The 15,981-nt window shown below is 35.0% G+C and overlaps 1 protein-coding gene across 1 annotated transcript in view; it reads right to left on the bottom strand.

Moving 5' to 3' along the window:
- Positions 1 to 15,981, bottom strand: part of LOC122815075 — a 3,014,144-nt gene that overhangs the window by 1,036,489 nt on the left and 1,961,674 nt on the right. The gene's annotated exons all lie outside the window — the stretch shown is intronic.

Here is a 15,981-nt window from a genome sequence, read left to right as displayed (position 1 = left end):
CATAAACTGTCTAATCATTGAACAGAGAAATAACATACAGGAACAATTAATGCACTTATAGCATGACGGCTGCAGGGAAGAGATCAAACAGGAGTGTTTTTGAGTTTAGTAATAAACTGCAAACAGGCAAGTAGAACGTAGCTTAATAATGATGACAGAGATATGAAAGGAGAAGTTATGGAAATGCACGGGAAGATAGATGGATGGAGGAGGAACTGCCGTTAGTGATGGGGTGTGAGAGAAAGAGGAAAAGTAAGAGTTTAGGAAGTAAGTGCAGTATTACAATGAGCGATAAGGTACACAAAGACTGGGAAGCAAAGTGGCTGTAAGAGTCGGAGAAAAGTAATGAGTAAAACCAGCCAGGTGAGCAGGAAGAACAGAGCCGTCTTTAGCATAGGTGCTGTTTATGCAAAGTTTTGAAACTATTCTGTTTTAACTGTGTGTGGATTTTATTCCAGAGTTTTGGCACACGATGAGAGTAGAGAGCATCTCCAGCAGTGCTGAATGTCTTACTGATACACAGTAAAAGTTTATTGCTAGAGTGAAGGTCTGTAGTGGGTGAATAGTACCATTAGAGTATTTTGTAATGCTGGGCATTTGTATGGCGAGTGCAACAGGCTGTGGGCAATGATTAGTTGTGAGTATGTCAGCTGGTTTGGGAATTTAAGCCAGTTTAATTGTTTTAATGCAAGGCAGTGGTGTGCTTTATAAGACTGGTTGGCTGCAAAATTAGCTATTTAGTAGTAGCAGGCAGCCTGTTTAGTTTTATATGCAGTCTGATGTTTGTATGAATAGGGGAAGCATATAAAAGAAAAGGAAGAAGCTATGTTGCAGATAAAATAATCTTTGCTCAATCTGTCAGGTAGTGTTTAGCCTTATGAAGGGAGCTGAATTTTATGTGAGTTTCTTGATGGAATGAAGTATGTGGTGATCAAATTTGAGATTGTGATCAATTACGAATCTGAGTAGTTTAGTTTGGCTTATGGTTTCTATTTTTGTGATATTACCTGTTTCTGGTTAAGGTATTGTTTTGGAGTGACTAGCATAAGTTTTTTTTTGTTGTTGTTTTTGTGTGTATATGTGTGTGTGTGTGTGTGTGTGTGTGTGTGTGTGTGTGTGTGTGTGTGTGTGTGTGTGTGTGTGTGTGTGTGTGTGTGTGTTAAGTAGCAAGTTCGAATTTTTTAGCTGTATTTCAATGTCAGCGAATGATTTTTTTAACGTGATTTTCTGCAATTTTGTTATGGATGGGGCAGAGCAGGTATTAACTGAATCAGTGGCATATTGTACGAGAGTAGCATGTGTTGTAGTGGTAGTAATTTAGTTATAAAAATACTAAGTAGGAAGGGGCTGAGTACTGACCCTTGGGAAACACCAGCAGAGTTGAAATGCTATTTAGCTGCCTGCTGATGATTGCATAAACAGCTACGAAACCAAGAGTAGGGGTAAGTGTGACCTAGTGTTGCAAGTTCAGAGAGGATCTTTTGGTGAGACACTGCATCAAATACTTTGGAAAGGTCAAGTAAAAGTGAAGCAATAATTTGCCCTCATTTCTGTATTGGTTTACTATGCTGGTGACGTTGAGGAAGGCAGTAGTAGTATTGTGGTTGGGACTGAAATCATGCTGGGTGTTGGAGAGGAGGATGTGTTTGTTTATATGTTTCATAAGCAGAATACATTTCTCAAGGATTTTAGAGAGGGTGATAGGATATCAATAAGTCTATAGTTTGTTAACTCTGTCGAAGTACCTCCTTTGTGAAGGGGTATAATAATGGATCTTTTCCACATGGATGGAACATAGTTTTCAGTTGCTGACTGGTTGATTATAGTGGAGACAGGAAAGGCTAATGCCTTTGCACCTGTTTTGAGGAACTCAGTGGGAAGGTTATCAGCAGCTGAGGTTGTTGCTTTTAATTTGGCTAGTAATTTTATGTTTGATTATGAGACCAGTTGAAAACTAAAAGACAGTGTGTTACTTTTGAGAACAGATGGAATTTGGTGGGGTAAAGTGAGGTGTTCATTAATTAGTGGTAGAACTGACTGGATAAAATGAGTGTTGAACTGAGTGGCAGTGGACTCTGGTGTTTGAAGTAGAAGGACAGGGTGTAATGGTATGTCCGGGGTGTAATAGTTTATTTACAGAAAACCAAAATAGCTTGGAGTTGTTTTGGTGCTTTGTTTGGAGATTACTGTACTTTGATTTCTTGCCAGATTAAACAAGGATCTTGGTACAGTTTCTGAGATATCTAAAATTTTGTTAGGCATGTTGTGGTTTATTCCTATACCTTTCTTTCTATGCTTTATCTGAGCTGTTTGTTCTCTTTTGTCAGCCATGGTGCTGTGTTATATTTTACCCTTCTTGTCCTAACTGGTGCTAAATAATTTAGTATTTTGAGGAAGGTGTAATTCAAGTGAGTAATCTTTTCATCTAGGGGTATTACTCCCAGTACATCCCAGTTGTAGTGGGACAGGGCAGTAATAAATGTGTCTTTGTTAAATTTGGCTAAATTGCGTACTTGTTTATAGATTATTTATTTGGGTGACCCATGTTGTTGTCTGATTACATACATTGGAAAGTGGTTACTTATAGTATCTGGTAAGCAACCAGAATATTTTATATTAGGGGGGTTGTTTGTCAATATCCATTCCAGTGTGGACTGCCTGTTAGTGCTTTTGTTGATTCTGGTGGTGAAGCCAAATAGTAAAATATAGTCCTTGGGGTTGCTGTTGTCTATGCATTGCCAATATATGTTTAGATCAGCTAAGATGAAGGTTTCCTGGGGGATATTGTCAGATATCCATTGTAGGATATTTTCAGATGAGGTAATATTGTTGCTTGGTGGATGTATACTGCTGAGATACATATAGATTTATTTTGGTTGATTTTAAGGTATGCAATCAGACTTCAGCATTATTATATTTGGGGATATTTCGATGGGCTGGAGTTATTTCTATGTTGCTTTTATAAATAATAGCAATGTCACCTGCTCTTTTAAGATTAAAACCTGGGAGGATCATTTCATTGCTTATTATTTCTTGCTTTAGCTGGGTTTCAGTGGCAATTAGAATGTCTGGGGAGTATAAATATAGACATATATGGATATTCATACACTTGTGATTTGGAAGGCAAATAACTTTGTTTGCTGGTATCATTGTTTTAAAGAATTAAAAGCTAAGGATGTTCAATAATTTATTTCAAATTTGATTTAAATACTTAGGATTGGTTATTACTACAAAATGTGAAAACCTATGCTCAGGAATTATGTCTATCGCTAATTCAAATTTTAAAGAAAAACCCAAATTAATTTATTTTATCTATATAATCACATACAAAAACTCAAAAATTGACAACTTAATTTCAAAACTTTCTAAAATGCTTATTGACTATAAAATAGATTTAAATCTAAAATTTTGGAACCACATTACTTTAGGTCCGGCCTCACAATTTACTTCTCATAGTAAATCTCAAATGTTATCATCTGTCAGACATATGTCTTGGTCTCAATATGGCCATTTATTTACTTGGAGATTTTTGCACACAGTCTTCTTAACTCCAAATAGTATAGCTAAAATAAATGGAAATAACATATTGTGTTGGAGATGTCTACAAGAATGTAAAGCTGACTGGATTCATATAATCTTTAATTGTTCCTCCTTGAGCTTATTTTGGGCTAAAACAGAATACCTTTTTTTAAAGCTTTATTTTCTGGTAAATTTTCTTTATCTAAGTTTATAATTTTATTTAATGTAAATGAAAGAGGTGATTTGAATAATGTTAAGTTCTCTCTCCTCTGAACTATTCTTTTGGTAGCAAGGAAATGTATCACCAACAAGTGAAGAGTATCTACATTTCTGTCTTTTGAGGGCTTTCTTTCCATCTTAAAAGAAACAACATTCAGAGATACTAAAGTCAAGGAACAAATAATTCATCCTAATGTGTTTAGTAACACTCCTTGAACAAAAGTATATCTCTTATTTATTTTTATCAGTTGAATTCTGTCACTGACATTTAAAAGATCCTAATGAAAACAGAAAATGGATTTTTTTCTTTTTTAATGAACAAGTAGGTCTATAATTCTATCATTCTGTTTTCAGGCCTTTGTACATATTATAGACAGTTTATCTTTATCTCTCATTTGTAATTTCACTGTTTATCATTTACAGTACATTTCTATTGTACTTGACTACATATTACTTGTTACATAAAGCTTCTTGGGGAAAAATACATGCATGGATATCATGAATTTTGTTGCAGATGCTTATGAGGTCAATGTTGAAAAGAATGTGGTTAGTTTCATTGCCTAATGGGAAAACTGTGTTAGGAAAATTGGAAAATAATGGGTTGGCCATGGTGGGTAGTTGATGTGTGGGTCCAGGGTTAGGGTGAATATCTCCACTAAGTTTCAGGATATAGGTGGAGTGAGCAGAGGTATGGAACCATTTGTATTTGTATCTGACTTTAAGTACTGCTGATAAAGTGCTATTATTAACTTTAATATGTCTATAAGAGAACAGATCTGAGTGTGTATATTGGTACAGAAAAGGAGAGATAGACAGGGACAGAAAGATAATTAGCAAAATTTGTGTCTTAGGATTCTAAAAGACAAACTGTTAGTATGATTTTCTTTAATAATGTACAACTAGGTGTGGGCAATGCTAGATTTACCTATAAATGGTTTAGTCTGATCATGAGGATGATGTACGAGTGATGAAACAAAGCCAGCCGTGGATAAATCTGGAATTATCCATACCCATTATACAATGCCATTATTAAGAAATATATTTTTTAAAATAATGTAATTGTATTGAAGGGACTTTAAAAATCTTATTGTGTCTCTTCTGCTGTCTAGTAGATGTCTGACTGATGTACTGTGCATGTGAAGGGCATGTACGTGCTGAAAGTTTTGTTTCTGTTTTTATTACTGTTTTCTGTGCTATGGATCTAAAACTGCCGATCCTTGTATTCATGGACTGAGTTGAAAGCAGTTTGGATAATGGCTGCTGGCCTTCTTCCTATGAGGAGCTTTTGGGCTTTATCATCTTCTTAAAGAGTGTTTCAATAGCACAAAAATGGCAAACATTTTACAAACACTATTGTAAGGTTTGTATAACAGGAGTTACCAACTGTGACTGTATTGTTAATGCATAAAGAGAGGTTTCCTAACATTCATAAAATGAAACTGATGTAAGACAGGCAACCAAAATAAAAAAAGTTACACCCACCTAAAACAGTCAATCCAGATGTCAAAACTATTTGCAATACAGTCTGTGGATTACAAACTGTGTAGAAAACAGCTTGGCTGTTTTATGTGTAAGTAACTTTGGCTGCTAATTTTATATTAGAGAACCTCATCTTACACAGAATGCTCGTTGTATTTTAATTTACACTTGCTCTAACTAGTCATAACTGGTCTTATTCCTGTAGGTAATGCTAAATTTACAATGTGACCAATTAGCCTAAACATTTTAGAATACTAATGGGATTTTTCTGTATAATCTGATGCAATGCTGCCCCTAGAAACAAAAATGGGTTCAGTACAGGTACTCAAGTCCCAAGTGCTTGAAGACAACTATCTTAAAGACAAGGACTCAAGAGACTTTTAGTTCATGTGTGTTGCTTCTCACTGTCAAACTCAAATATGATTTGGGGCACGCAACTGTGGGAAAGGAGCAGACGGGGTGTTAGGCTTATGGAGTGGAAGTATTATTTTAGGTTTAGGGAGTGGGAAGGGAGTTTTAGGGGTAGAGAGTGATTGGGAAATTTAGGTTTAGTGGAGGTTTAGGATTGGGGAGTGACTGGGGAATTTAGATTTAAGGAGGGGGTAGAGTTTTAGGTTAGGCAGGAGGAGTAGAGGTTTAAGGAAATCTTACAAGGAGTTGGCTTGGGAACTGGGTGGAAGTTTTAGGTGAGAGTTCAGGTTCTGGTTGGGTTAAGCATGTTTTTTAGGGTAGGGAGTGGGAAAGCCTACACAGAACATTAGATTGAGCTAGTAGGAGTCTGAGCAATTGCTTTTTCTAGCCTGTGGCAGAGAGCCAGTGTGTCACGATCCACTAGCACATGAGCACCTGCAGGAGATGCAGCAAAAAGCCATGAAATGGGAACAGACATAACACAGTTGCCCCAATTCCAAAATACTTGCTCTCAGTGTAATTCAATTACTCTATGTAAGCAGCCCCGTTATAGAGAGGCCTCAAATCAGATTAAGTCATTTACACTGAGATCAGATCTTTTGGAATCTGGCCCAGTATGTTATTATTTTTTAAGTACAGATTACCTAATAATAAGAATAACTTTTGTGTCTCACTTTTTTATAAGTCTCTCAGACTTGAACTGTTTATAACTTTATGCATTCTGGGGCAGAGGAATACACATGTCTGCACCCCAGCTTTGCAATTGGCAAAGGACCATGCAACTTTCAAGCACTGCACTTACAATGCATCTGGTCCATACAAGCATTTTACATTTTTTTAAGTTTTAGGTTCCTAAACAATGGAAAAATAAATAGGGAAAGACAAGACAACATCTTGGGGAGAAAAATAAAGGGGCAAGCAGTAGGAAAAAAAAATTAAAAGAATGAAAGACTATGTTGTACAGGGGAGCCTGATTATTCTTGGGGAGCTGAACATCTGCTAGGCTCTTTACTTGATCTCAGAAAGATTGGTAGAGAGCTAAATGAGTGTCTGTATATATTTGCAGCCTTGTGGTATAAGGTAGCATTTGTAAGAACTGCTCTCTAGCGTATTCTTTAAAAATGTTATGGTCGAAACTGATTACTCAACTATAGCTTCCACCATCTGTTTGAGTACACAATGGTTATACAGCAAAAATCATCAGACTTCACTACGTAATATACTACATAAAATTTCAGATCATGAGAGAAATTAAAATGAGAGCTTGATTATTAAAAATGTAGACCCCCCCCATTCTCTTTTATTAATTGCCACCACATACACAGAGTAGCCAATTCTAAGCAATGTGCTTTCTGGCCATAGAGATACAAATCTTTTTGATATTTTAATGGGTAGTAAGAACAGCCTTCAGGGTAACATGGCAGAGTGGGAGAGGAGTTTGTTAATAAAGTGTAACATGCAGTTCAAGGTTGCATTCTTACTTATTACTCTACCTGGGCGGGTCAGATCTGCACACTAGTATCATCAGAGCTACAGCCTGGGTCAGATCTGCACATCAATATCATCAGGGCTACATCTCAGGTCAGATCTGCCCACCAATGTCATCAGGGCTACTTACAATATCTAAGATGCTTTCCTGTTATCTCATTTATATTTGAAAGCTGTAAATCTTTAGCTTTCCATGAGATGGCATTGTATTCATCAATAAAGTAATTATCCTGAGACAAAAGACTAATATAGGCAGCTTCAAATGGGAGAATTGAAGCTTACCATCTGTTTGTAACTGCCATGTTTATGGATTTTTTTAGTTTTGATGGGATCACAGAAGAAGATAGGAGCCATAAAGAGTATTTATTAATTCTCCACATAGAAGGATAAGTCATCACACTCTTGCAAGGGTACAATGTCATTAGTAGGATGCACATTGATAAGTGAGTTTTTGATCATGTGAAACCCATCTGACTTACCAGTACAAACAGTATTGGCCAAGTATTTCTTATTTTTCACTGGTCTCTCTCCAGACTGCTTCCCTCATTTGGAAAAAATCTATGCCTTCAAATATTGCATACATGTAGTCATCAAGCTGTGTGCTGAAATGAATTCTTTAAAAGGATTTTAAGGTGGAATCCTACAAGATGTGCGATAGCTGAAATTAAGTCAATATGTAGGCCAGAGACCTCCTCAAACTCCTGCAACATTCAAAACTGATATTTGAAGACGTGGTCTCTGAAACAGGTACAGTTAGTAGGATCCAGCCATCCAGCGATTCTCATCCCTTTTTCTCATTTTCGCACTTGGGGTCAGGGTGTCACTTCAACAGTGACAGTCATCTAGACCCAAGGTTTACACCACCAGGAGGCTAGCCCTTCTGTGGTAGTTCATCTGTACCACACACTTTCACACACACTCACACCTAGGGCCAATTTAGAGTGCCCAATCCATCTGCTGCACTTCTTTTTAATGTGGGAGTAAACCAGAGCACCTTGGGAGGATATGCAGACTCCACACAGAAGGTACCCAGCTGAGAACTGAACTGGAGAACCTCTTGCTGTGAGGCAACAATGCTAAGCGCTGCACCACTGCACCATCCTATTTGCAGGATGTCATTACAACCTCTTCTTTATCAGTTTGCCATGTTCTGTGGGTGAAAAGTGAGATTCCTGGAAGCAGATGATTCCATGCCTCTTTTGTTTAAGACACTGAAATATCCAACCATATACAGCTGCAAACACATTTAGAGGTCTAGGCTGTGTATGCAGACAGTCTTCAATCATTAAATAACCTTTGCATCAAACAAATACAGCTTAATCTGGAGAAGGAGTTGTTGTTTCACAAAATAAGTCTTTGCTATAATAGGTGTAATCCCTCTTATTACAAAATTATAATCATACGAAAACACGTTTATAACAACAACTTTTGATAACTGCAGAAACATAAAAAAGGAGCTAATAATCTGTCAGCCTTGCATGCATGTAACAGAGGCATATAATTTGATATTTTCATACTGCATAGCATTGCTGCATATAATGTAATCTTTGACTACTGATTTCTCACTTTATGAAACCTTCCCATAGCAAAGAATATGTTCCTTTTGCTATAGACTGGAGCTGGCGGGGGGGGGGGGGGTAACACTGTACATCAATTAACCAATCCAGGTTACATGAAACTTAGATGGTACCAATTACCTTACAATTTACCTATTACAGTTCATATCAGTCATTCTATACATTCATCTTCACCTATGGTCATGAACATTGAGTAGTGACTGAAATGATACAATCAAAGATAAAGGTAGCTAAAATTAGATTCCTTTGTATGATTCCAGTAAAAATACTCTAGGACAGATGGAACACCTCAGTAGTCCAGAAAAATTTAGAGAAGAGTCATTGCTAATCACAGCTGAGAGGAGGTCATAGAGGTGGCCTGGGCACCTACTGAGGATGACCATGGGAGCCATCTGTTTCTGGTGTTCAAGGCAAAGACCACTGGAAGGAGGCCTTGGAAAGACCCAGAACATGCTGAAGAGAATCTGTCTTTCAGCTGTCTTAGGAATGCCTGGGCATCACCCATGGTGAAATGAAGAATATTACTGAATATTGAGAAGTCCATTCTTCCTGCACAGCTTGTTATAACAGTGAGTCTCACAAGGAGGAGTGTTTTAAAAATGCTTAGATGGATGGATCATAGTGCACTGCACGTATTACAGAAAACGTTTGATTATATTAATAACTCTGTTGTTTCAAACCTCATATAATTAACTAGAACCTCTCATCCATATTTGCCTCTTTGAGCTCACCCTTACCACTGCTGTGTTAAAGTTTGCCATATTACTAATTTTACATGGCTGTGTAACATCCAAAGGAAATGTGACTGTTTCCTTTATTAATAATCATGTATTGAATTCTGTATTGCTGACTGTGTTTCCTTTATTAATAATCATATACTGAATTCTGTATTGCTGATTGTGTTTCCTTTACTAATAATCATATACGGAATTCTGTATTGTTGACTGTGTTTTCTTTATTAATAATCATATAGTGAATTATGTATTGCTGATTGTGTTTCCTTTATTAATAATCATATACTGAATTATGTATTACTGTGTTTCCTTTATTAATAATCATATAGTGAATTATGTATTGCTGACTGTGTTTCCTTTATTAATAATCATATAGTGAATTATGTATTGCTGACTGTTTCCTTTATTAATAATCATATAGTGAATTGTGTATTGTTGATTGTGTTTCCTTTATTAATAATCATATACTGAATTCTGTATTGCTGACAGTGTTTCCTTTATTAATAATCATATAGTGAATTATGTATTGCTGATTGTGCTTCCTTTATTAATAATTATATACTGAATTCTGTATTGCTGATTGTGTTTCCTTTATTAATAATCATATAGTGAATTCTGAATTGCTGATTGTGCTTCCTTTATTAATAATCATATAGTGAATTCTGTATTGCTGATTGTGTTTTCTTTATTAATAATCATATACTGAATTCTGTATTGCGGACTGTGTTTCCTTTATTAATAATCATATACTGAATTCTGTATTGCTGACTGTGTTTCCTTTATTAATACTCATATACTGAATTCTGTATTGCTGACTGTGTTTCCTTTATTAATAATCATATAGTGAATTTTGTATTGCTGATTGTGTTTCCTTTATTAATAATCATATAGTGAATTCTGTATTGCTGAGTGTTTCCTTTATTAATAATCATATAGTGAATTCTGTATTGCTGATTGTGTTTCCTTTATTAATAATCATATACTGAATTCTTTTTTGCTGATTGTGTTTCCTTTATTAATAATCAAATACTGAATTCTGTATTGCTAACTGTGTTTCCTTTATTAATAATCATATACTGAATTCTGTATTGCTGACTGTGTTTCCTTTATTAATAATCATATACTGAATTCTGTATTGCTGATTGTGTTTCCTTTATTAATAATTATATACCGAATTCTATATTGCTGATTGTGTTTCCTTTATTAATAATCATATACCGAATTCTGTATTGCTGATTGTGTTTTCTTTATTAATAATCATATAGTGAATTTTGTATTGCTGATTGTGTTTCCTTTATTAATAATCATATAGTGAATTCTGTATTGCTGAGTGTTTCCTTTATTAATAATCATATACTTTATTCTGTATTGCTGATTGTGTTTCCTTTATTAATAATCATATACTGAATTCTGTATTGCTAACTGTGTTTCCTTTATTAATAATCATATAGTGAATTCTGTATTGCTGATTGTGTTTCCTTTATTAATAGTCATATACTGAATTCTGTATTGCTGACTGTGTTTCCTTTATTAATAATCATATAGTGAATTTTGTATTGCTGATTGTGTTTCCTTTATTAATAATCATATCGTGAATTCTGTATTGCTGAGTGTTTCCTTTATTAATAATCAGATACTTTATTCTGTATTGCTGATTGTGTTTCTTTTATTAATAATCATATACTGAATTCTGTATTGCTGATTATGTTTCTTTTATTAATAATCATATAGTGACTTCTGTATTGCTGATTGTGTTTCCTTTATTAATAATCATATACTGAATTCTGTATTGCTGATTGTGTTTCCTTTATTAATAATTATATACTGAATTCTGTATTGCTGATTGTGTTTCTTTTATTAATAATCATAAAGTGAATTCTGTATTGCTGATTGTGTTTCCTTTATTAATAATCATATACTGAATTCTGTATTGCTGATTGTGTTTTCTTTATTAATAATCATATACTGAATTCTGTATTGCTAATTGTGTTCCTTTATTAATAATCTTATACTGAAATATGTATTGCTGATTGTGTTTCCTTTATTAATAAACATATAGTGAATTTTGTATTGCTGATTGTGTTTCCTTTATTAATAATCATATAGTGAATTCTGTATTGCTGATTGTGTTTCCTTTATTAATAATCATATACTGAATTCTGTATTGCTGACTGTGTTTCCTTTATTAATAATCATATAGTGAATTCTGTATTGCTGATTGTGTTTCCTTTATTAATAATCATATACTGAATTCTGTATTGCTAATTGTGTTTCCTTTATTAATAATCATATAGTGAGTTCTGTATTGCTGATTGTGTTTCCTTTATTAATAATCATATACTGAATTCTGTATTGCTGATTGTGTTTCCTTTAACAATAATCATATACTGAATTCTGTATTGCTAATTGTGTTTCCTTTAATAATCATATACTGAATTCTGTATTGCTAATTGTGTTTCCTTTATTAATAATCATATAGTGAATTCTGTATTAATGATTGTATTTCCTTTATTAATAATCATATACTGAATTATGTATTGCTGATTGTGTTTCATACTCATTCTTCATTGTGTTTGTATTACTTATTGATGACAGTATCATGCCAACTTATTAATAGTAAATTGTGTTATATCATGTTGGAACCCTTTCTTCCTGGATCGCCTCTAAAATGGGCCCTGCTCAGAAGGGCTAAATATAAAAAATACAAAAAAAGATAACTGCATGTAAATAATTCCTCCTGTTTAAATTATACAGTCTACGCTGTTAAGAAAAAAGCGGTGTAATTAGCATATGTTTCTTTACATCATCCTTCTAACCATAGCAAAACTTCTATCTACCATTTCAGCTTACAGGAATGGGTACTCCTGTGAAAATTACACCAGCTACTTATGCTATCTGCATATGCAACAGTAACCCCCAAGGGGAAAAATCTTGTCAAGAAAAAAAATAGAGAAGCAAATACACATCTTTTAAAAACAACCACTATTTAATTGAAACCTTGCATGTGCCATCTCCAAACAGCAGCTAGCATTTTTTTCTTTAGCTGATAATATGCCATTATTAAAGCTGTTAACTTTATAAAAAAGTAGTTTCAGTTTAGAAATCAAACCAGCAGGTTAGTGACCTTCATTCCTCCTACTACTTCTTTCAGGAGGTCACTTAACAGCAGTGAGTTCATTTGCCAGAAAATACAGTTGGCTGGGTGCTGGTTGCCAGTGTAACTACACAAATGCTCAGTTTCAAGACCAACATCTGTGGAAAATCAACAAGAAGAATCCTTCCAGATAATGCAAAGTTACACCTCAATCAGGTGGGTTCAGACTGTTGTTAGCACACAGACAAACATATGTCCCATTTCAAGTACATAAAGTTAAGACATATCTATCTCTACTCCTCTATATACCCTTTTTTATATTCTGCAAAATTCAGTGTTTGTATTTTTCCTGAATTAAATTTAGCCTTCACAAGTTAATTTGGTGAAAGTGCCCTTTATTTAATTAAGAAAATGTCACACATAATGGTTCACATCAATTCATACCTTTAGTCTTGCCAGGTATTGCACTGAACCTTTAGGTACTTTATTTTTAACAATTTCGAAACAGTAAGGTTTTAGGCTCATATGCATTACTAGGCACAAAATTCAGAAGATCATTAAAGCTAGCCCACTTTTTTAATTGCCCTGAACACTATCCGGACCTTAAATAAGTTGAATGCACCACAATCCTCACAACATTAATTCTAGAAGCAACATTATCTTCACTTATACTCTAAGGATTGTTGTTATGCAAGTGATATCTCCTCTATTATTTGTATACTCATTATTAAAGATGTTATATGCTACACAGCCATTAATTGTACAGACCTAGCATGTTGGGTTTGATTTTATTCACCCCCTATTGCCTGTAAAAGCTTGTTAAAAATCATATAATTCCTGAGCATGGCACTATCTTTGCATCAGTCCACTGAAGACAAATTACTGAAGATGTAATTTTGCACATATGATTGGATAATTGCTCTCTGCTGGTATAGAATGTGGGAGGTGACTTTATCTTAGGGTAAGATTAGATCTTGATACATACCCTTTCTTCCACACTGATGACAATCTTCTGATTTCTGACCAGATAGTTCAGATGCTTTGGCATTCCCAGAAAATAAAGTGCTAGCTCCCTTTCATACTTTGTGCAGTATTCACTCTGCAGTACAAATCAATATATGCATTCTGGACATACCCATGCACCAAGTGGCCTGCAGTGAGATTAGAACCCCTACCTATCTAGTGTTACACACTACAGATCACGATACTTATCGCATATGACATAGCTTAAGTCAAAGGTAAATGGTCATTGGTGTTCTGTCTTATTACTTCCCTGATCTTACATTATTATTATTATTCAAATGTGAGAATCAAACCCTGCACTTTGTGTCTGTAAGTTAAACACCTTAACCATTATGCCATCCTCCCTGTATCTGGGAATACTCCAGTCTAATATATTTATTCCTCTGTCTCATTTTATGATCTTTTTCTCATTCTTCTATCTCATAGGCTGTATTTTCCAGGCCAACCTATTCTGATTCATAACATGAAATCTACCTTAAATTCTGGCCAATGATATTCTGATAAGGGAATATTCTGCACTAGAAATGTGTAAACTATTGGTAACATTTAATTCTTAACTGAAAAATGTTTGCCTCTTTAGACTAAAAAGGTGTAAGCTGTGTATTATATTTTATTAAATTAGTTTTGCCTTTATATTTATAGACCTGAATGTTTTGTAATGTGGGTATATCAATTACGTGCTTAATTGTTTACAGCTTGTATTTGTAAAAGTTTAACCCACGTACTGGACCAGTGCACCTACCTAGTTAAAAAAAATTAACAAGGAAATGAAGAAAAAAACTAGTAAAGAGGTGAAGACTGACTAAGACCCAGAAAACAGGTTGACAAAAGGTCCTGGTGTTGTGGGATCCATTACAATGTGAAAGGAAATGAAAATAAGTACTTCATCGCATCTCTCATGGATGAGGGTGAGGTAACATTATGGGTGACAAGCCGAATGTCACAGCTTTTGTCAAAGGCTAGCAGCCAGTGATACACAAGCAACTGGTACTGTGGTAGGTGGAACATTAGATGAGTGTGTTACCATAGAAACAGGATGTTTACCTCAGTAGCCATCACATTGTCACCTGTAATATAGCCTGTAATCCCATCTATATCAGTTGCAACAATGTAACCTCAGTCTCTCCTCTACCCTACAGCCCTATATCCAAGCCTATCAAACTCCATCAGATGTGAGACTGCTGTCTCAAAGTTGGAGTGGCAGTTTGGATGTAGGATATGTGAAACTGGTGGAGACATGGGACCAAGATTGCATTATATTGCCAAGCAGATTTGATATGTTAGTCTGCTGAGAATCCACAGCATACAAAGTGAACAGCAGCTGAACACATAAGTAAAGTATGTCCTTTTTATATAACAACTAATTAAATAAATAATTAAAATAAAACATATTTAGAATAATTTTCCCCTTCCCTCCTCTTAGAACAGTTTCATCTTGCAGTCATTATTAGCAGAGTCACTCAAATAAGAACATTTAATGGACTGCAGTTTCAAAGCTCCATTACTCTGGCTATTTATTGACAAGGAGATGTCAGGAAAACTCTAAATTTTGTGAGAGAAAAAAATGCCTGCATGTGCAAGAAGGGATCATTTCAATTAATGTTCTTCTTTTGACATGGAATATGTACAGCTGCTATATTTATTTACTTACTCCCAGCTCCATGTTGGTGTTTAGTTATGTCTGAATTAACAAACATTTGTTATGGAATCATGTTGACATTTTCCTTGGTACTGTTACTTTTGTATATAGGTAGTATGAAGGGACAAACAAAATTGTCTGGTAAACATATAAACGTCAGAGCTGTACTGTGAGTCTCAGAACAGCAAGACTGGGGATGAGAAAACAGAGAGTGCATCTTTCAAGTCCAAAGTTACTGTGTCAAAAAGTATTTCTCTTTCTCCGAGGCATACCAATCTTGCAGTTAAGGTATGTAAGTAGGCAGAAGTCAGGGCTGTTGATCCCCATGTGAAGAGATGTAGGAGGGCTTACCTCTTTGCTGCAAATAATTTTAAAGGACATTTCTTGTTCTTCTGTAGTTGCACATACTTTTTTCATGATTCAGGACTTGTAGTTACCAGTTTCAAGTACAGCAAAGGGACAGATTGTCTTTGTTTTAGCATGTGAAAGGTGTTATTAAACAGGGAAGAAATCTGACTTTGAGTTATTTTGGATATGCGATGTAATGTTATGCATTGTTTCTGGAGGAAGAAACATTTCTAAGGTGGAAGGCCCCACTCATCCATATACATTGAAGTGCACACCTGTATATGTATGTGTGTGTGTGTGTGTGTGTGTGTGTGTGTGTGTGTGTGTGTGTGTGTGTGTGTGTGTGTGTGTGCGTCTGTGTGTCTATGTCAGAGACAGAGAGAAGCAAAGAAGCAAAAAGAAATGAAAAGGTAAAACAAGAAGCAGATGAACACATCTGCATATAAATAT

The sequence above is a fragment of the Protopterus annectens genome, chromosome 11.part0 (genome assembly GCF_019279795.1).
Source record: "Protopterus annectens isolate FY-2018-M chromosome 11.part0, PAN1.0, whole genome shotgun sequence".
NCBI classification, from domain to species: Eukaryota; Metazoa; Chordata; order Ceratodontiformes; family Protopteridae; genus Protopterus; species Protopterus annectens.
This window is presented reverse-complemented; position numbering and strand designations above follow the sequence as displayed.